This window comes from Amphibalanus amphitrite, unplaced genomic scaffold (assembly GCF_019059575.1).
Source record: "Amphibalanus amphitrite isolate SeventyFive unplaced genomic scaffold, NRLGWU_Aamphi_draft 000003F_arrow, whole genome shotgun sequence".
In the NCBI taxonomy this organism is placed as follows: domain Eukaryota; kingdom Metazoa; phylum Arthropoda; class Thecostraca; order Balanomorpha; family Balanidae; genus Amphibalanus; species Amphibalanus amphitrite.
Window position 1 is genome coordinate 1480444 of NW_024881500.1, and position 6595 is coordinate 1487038.

A 6595-nucleotide genomic window follows, 5' to 3' on the forward strand; every position below is an offset into this window, starting at 1 on the left:
CTCAAACCGAGTCGGGCCCTTCTAAAGTTAAGGGTACCAGCCCTCAACCAGCGCAAGACACTAAGAGACTGACATCTGCCCTTTGAAAAATGCTACAATCTTTAAAAAAATGGCAAAGACATTTTGCTTTTGATGATCTTTCTAGCGACGACCAAAGCAAAAAAAAAAAACTACCGGGTGGCCCAGAAAAAACGTTCCCAATTTTAAATCAATATTTCTCAGAAAGTGATAAAGATACAACATTGAAACTTCCAATAGTCAATGCAACATATATTTTCAGTGAATGGTACGATTTTTATGTTATTCGGTCAATCACTTTTTGAACGGTTCGTGTTTCTAGCATGCCATGTAAAAATCACTTTTTTGCTCTGATGTTTACCAAAAATGTGAGTGAACGGGCCACTTCCATCTCGGCACCACGGCCTACAGCCATGACTGCTACTGGCAGCTAGTCTCATTGGTGGTTCAGGCCTCAGGGTGACACATTCCCTCTAGCTTTTTTCCTTATTCGGTCGATTTATTATTTGATCTTCTTGAAGGGAGGGCGATCAGCAGTAACCCATGCACCGTGCCACTCCTTCGACTCGAAACAGGACTTGTGTTGAAACGAATGGCATCCATTAACACAACTTTGGCTTAGTATTTGAATATTTGGCACATAAGTGTGACAAAAATATATAAAACAGTAACACACGTGCTGGTGTCATTCAAACCGTTTATTTTTTATTTTTTCTAACATGGTACGTCTAAGTCAATAATTACTTCCGTTCAACAACGGCAAAAAAAGCAAAAACGTCTTACTTGATTCAACATAAGATTGCTGACTTGAAAATGATGGTACAGTGTTATAATTTGGCATACCAATGCGCAAAGAAGTGACGCAAACTTGATGAAAATTTTGCCTCGTTATTTGCACTCGTATTTGAGATATAGGCCTCCAAAGTTCGGAACTTTTTTTTTGGGCCACCCGGTATATGCCTACTGCTGAAATAATTTGTACGCTACAGAGCTATCGATATCGATGCATTTTTCACGTTTCAACATTTTGTTTTTTAGATTGCCGAGTGTGCCTAAAAAGGCTCCCTCACATGGCAAAAGTGGCAAAGAACCGCACCTGGGCGTGAGTTAAGTACGCTATACTACTGGGGCCCCTAAGGTAAGGATGGGGCCCCTCGAGCAGGTTTGGCATCCCCCTTTCCAAGATCCTGGATACGCCACTGAGTTCTACAGATTTGTTTCTTTAATCTCGCCTTTTTATCAGTTGTTTTTTTCTTTTCTTTTTGTCAATTCATCAGTTCGTCTCGTTTCTTTAGAAGAACTACCATATGCGTTGTTTAATAAGGCGTCACTACCCTGGTCCCCAATTCCACTACCCGCCCCCGGTCTCTGGTCCCCAAAGTGCTTTCAAAATGTATTTGATTACAAAATAATTCCGCGCTTTTGGCGCGCTATTTCAGAAAAAACTGCAACATAACGTGCCAAAACACGACGGCACAAAAACAACGTGCTATGGTAAAAAAAAAATGCTGCCGTAAACTGAAATAAGACTTATTTCTAGACAGTCACGGGGAGGCGCCCCCATGCCCTTAAAAAGGCGCCCCTGACAGCGTTGCCCCCCAACGAAAACCAAAAAGTTACGCCCCTGGTTAGAATATACATTAGATTATATGGAAGTTCCAAAGGTCAAGTAAGGTTATTTACCACATGCCGAGATATTCCTTTAACTTTAGCACGTGCATTTGGGAAATGGCTTCGGCCCGCCTCGGCTAATGTTGAAGGTATTTGGGAAACGATTCGGCCCTAGGGCTTTTTGATTTTCCCAGACAAAGTTTTACTGAATATTCTGAGCGGAAGAACCAATTTCAAAGAAGATATTTACGGATTGTGTGTTCACTAACAGCAACAGCAAAAGTAAGTGACTGCGTGTTTACATACTTTTGCTGTCAACGTAATTCAACTAAACAAAGTTATCGTTCCAATGCCAATGTATTTATTGCTGCAGAGCATGGTCGGAATAATCATTATTTCTACATAATGCACGGAAAAAACGAACAATTTAAATGCGTGAAGCATCTTAACGTGCCACAATGAAACATTTAAAATTGCTCCAGCTGGGATCCAAGACGCGTTTGATTCAGCGTTTCACCCAATTTTTAGTTTTCCTCACGGTTTCCTCACTCCTGCTGGACTCCATATCTTTATTCTAACTTCTGGCGTTTCACCATCTTCATCCTCAGCTTATTCAAACCCTAAATAAGGGGGAAGTAGGAATTTCATCTTTCATACTCAATGCAGCCTAATAATGAAAAACACAAATAAATAATCACGGTGACTATAAATATGAACATAGTATTAATATAATATTAACCCGCGCCCCACTGGGGGGGGGGGCTATTTATAGCCCCCCCCCCTCCCGTTTTTCTGCAATAACTTCAAAACCGCTTGACGTATCGACGCCAAACTTTCAGTACCTTCGGCTGCATCAATTTGACACCTTGTGTCAAAATTTGAACTTCGTAGCTACCATAGGTCGGCCGGAAATGACGTCAGAGTGACGTCATGTTCGTCCGATTTCGACGCAAAACATTGAGCCACGGCAATCGCTCCCAAGAGCTCAGTTTTTAAGCTAGATCCAATTTCTTTGCATGAAAGGACTCAGAATTGACCGCGCTATCAAACTGCTATCTCGGATTTTCAAAATTTTGAAAATTCCGAAAATGTTATATAATAATATTCAAAATCTATATTTTTATATTTTTTTCAAAAAGTTTTTGACTTTTCGAAAAAAACGGAATATATGTGACAGAACGCATGATTATGACTAACTCTAGCAAGTTTTAGCTAAATATCTTCAAAAATGGCCAAGTTATACGCATTATTGCAAAAAAAAATCACAATTATTAATTTTTCAAATCACTTTTTCAGTACGTATTTGACATCGTACACCAATATAAATGGCACCATCGTGTTCCGGAGCTCAAACTGCATCCAATAGACACCTTTTTTGTTGAAAAATTTTAACTTCAAAATTTGACCTTTTTTGACCTGAAAGTGACCTGACCTAAGCTAAATTCGACTCAAAATGACTTCGAATGACACAGACGACATCAAATTCGAAATCTATGGCCTAAATGGACCATAAAACATGTGTCGCGTGACCGACGCATGATATAATATTTTCGTGACCTGTGATGACCTGACCCTGACCTGAAAATCAAAGTACAAGTTTGGTACCCTCAAGGTATCTAGAGCATCTGTTCACGAGTGTGGAAACCAAAAATGAGCCTGATCTGACTTGTAAGACGGCGGCCAGAGCCCAAAATGTGAACAAGCCAAAGTGCTAATAATTTTTACTTTGATCTGACCTGTGACGTCATCGGTGACCTCGAGGTCAATGAAATTAGGTTTCGCTCGACAGTTTTCCGGGGCTATCAGACGCCGTTTGAATTTTGACGATCGGCCCAGTAGTTTCGGAGTTAGGAGGGGGGCTATGAATAGCCCCCCCCCCCTCCCAGTAGGGCGTGTTATACACAGACCCCAGTGGGGCGCGAGTTAACACAATATTAAGATTAAAGTGTAAAATATCAAATGAATATGATATTAACTGTTGCGCCGGTACGGCATGTGGTAAATCTCTTCCCAAGCTTGGGCTGTGAAAATGCAGTTTTATTCACCTCGGTTTTTTGCTACGGACCTCGTGCCTACCGGCACTCGGTCCTCCGCACAAAAACCTCGGTGAATAAAACGCATTTTACCACATGCCGAGATATCCCTTTAACATTAGCACGTGCATTTGGGAAATGGCTTCGGCCCGCCTCCGCTAATGTTGAAGGTATTTGGGAAACGATTCGGCCCTAGGGCTTTTTGATTTTCCCAGACAAAATTTTACTGAATATTCTGAGCGGAAGAACCAAATCCAAAGAAGATATTTTCGGATTGTGTGTTCACTAACAGCAACAGCAGAAGTGAGCAAAATTAAGTGACGGCGTTTTCACTTACTTTTGCTGTCAACGTAATTCAACTAAACAAGGTTAGGTATCGTTCCAATGCCAATGTATTTATTGCTGCAGAACATGGTCAGAGTACCTACTCATTATTACAACATAATGCACGCAAAAAACGAACACTTTAAATGCGCGAAGCATCTTAACGATCCACAATGAAACATTTGGATATTGTTCCAGCTGGGATCTAAGACGCGTTTGATTCAGCGTTTCACCCAATTTTCGGTTTTCCTCGCGGTTTCCTCACTCCTGGGCCCAATCTCACCAAGTGCGGTAAACTCAATTTGGGGTAAAATACCAAACTACCCCACTGCGTAACTACAAAAATACTGTCCCAAAATTAAGTTTACATAACTTGGTGAGATTGGGCCAAGTGCCCAACCTCACCAAGCTAGTTTAACTAATTTCGGAGTAGTATTTTTGTAGTTATGGAGTGGGGTAGTTTGGTATTTTACCCCAAATTGAGTTTACCGCACTTGGTGAGATTGGGCCCTGCTGGACTCCATATCTTTATAGTTTATTCTAACTTCTGGCGCTTCACCATCTTCATCCTCAGCTTTTTCAATCCCTAAATAAGGGAAAAGTAAGGAATTTCATCTTTCATACTCAACGGCCAGCGCCGCCCAATAATGAAAAACACAAAAAAATAATCGCGGTGACTATAAATATGAACATAGTATTAATAGAATATTAGTATTATATTAAGAATATAATATATAATACCAGTTTATATTATATTCTTAGGTTTTACCTCGGTTTTTGGCTACGGACCTCGTGCCTACCGGCACTCGGTCCTCCGCACAAAAACCTCGGTGAATAAAACGCATTTTCCCAGCCCCGGTCGGGAATATATATTCCCAGCCCCGGTCGGGAATATATAATCCTTACCTTACAGGGCTCGGCTGCTGCGCTATCTGCTTCACTGCGGGTCGTAAGCTTCGTTTTTTTTGCAGTCTTACGTAATTACATCATATCATTTATAGCACGCTTGTGTTGATTATGGGCATATGACGATATTAATTAAAAATACATGTCGAGGTCACTGAGCTGAGAGCTCGACAATTCATAACGTCACATTCCGGAAATAACTTTTTACGGCTTTTCCATATCTATACCGACTTGGCAAATTAAGCAGTTCGCAGACTTTGTGGCAAATTGAGCGCACACGCCCCTCGGTACTTATAGAGCGAAAAATGGGAGAGCCAACTCGTCTGCCAGACATCGGGTACAGTGAACTCGGCGGGGCCGTTAAATTTACAACATTTCCCGCCACCACCGATCACTGATCACGACAGAGCCCCTGAGCCCCCAATAGGCAATAAACTGGGGGCCGATAAAGCCGTGGGAACCGGGTGTCTGAGAGCCACGATAGCGTGTCGCGAAATTGGGCGTCTGACTTCCGCTACATTGTCCGGGATGTCACCTGTATCCTATCGTAGCGTAAGCCTGAGCAGGTGTTCCCTCAGAAATCAGAATATCACAAACCCTTCTACTCAGAACACACGCTTATGTAATATGTTGATCAATAGAGCTATAAGTGTTAATCAGTGCTCTTGTTAGCTTCTGCTGCAAAACAGTACCTATACATCTCTTGGAGTCTTGACCACATCAAAGCAGCATGCAATATAACAATAATTTCATTCTTTCCAATCGACCTGAATAAGAGCCCCGTAAGCCCGACAGTGATCCGATCACATGGTGCCAGTATTACTCTAACTAGCCCATTCAGCCAGTAAGTAGTCTATCAAAGATGACTAGAGCCGCTCATGGGAGTAGCGCGTGCGAGGAGCCAGGGGGAGATCTCGGGGTACAGGATGTGTTAACTGTAGGTAGAATGTCCGCATCGCTGTGGCTCCATGTCACTAACTAAGTAATTGTGATCTCTTTACCCTTTGCGATTGAGGGGGGAATATCTCAAAAGGATCTTTTGGGGAATCCTACTGACTTCGTGTGTTTGGCGTCGCTTGAGGTACCGGTTGATATGACGAAAAGTCGATGACAAAATCAGAATGATACGGACCGGACCCACCATTTTTTTCTTCGAATTGTAAATTAATCCACTTTACCCCCGTCGGTCACACCATACGGTCCTAAAACATTGAAATAATGGTCGCGTCCGAGAATGCGTAGCGGATTCATTCATCCCCCTATTTTTCAGGTTGCAGCATCATGCAAGCTATCCGTCGGAAACCGTCGCGTCGGTCGCGCCACGGCGCGGTGGTCCGCGATCGACCTCTCGATACCGATGGTCCGGATGCTTCTATCGCGAGGGAGGACGACCATTGCCGTTTTTTGTCCTCACTGCACATCCGGTTCACTGTGATTGCTGCTGCGCGACTTTCAGTGGCCGGAACCTACATTTACCGGTCAATGATGACGTGAGAAAAGAGCGTCCAGTTTTCGTCCGTCCAGGCAGCCTGCCCGGTAATTTACCTACCAGCGGAGCTGAAAATCACCTCCGGTCTCTGCATTCCCATAAACTTTGGGTAATCAACTAAATTGGCTTATTCGGAGAACTCCAAGCTGAAAAGCTACTTCGAAGGATAATTGGAGAATCCCCGGTACATGGCATAATTAAATATAATAACCTC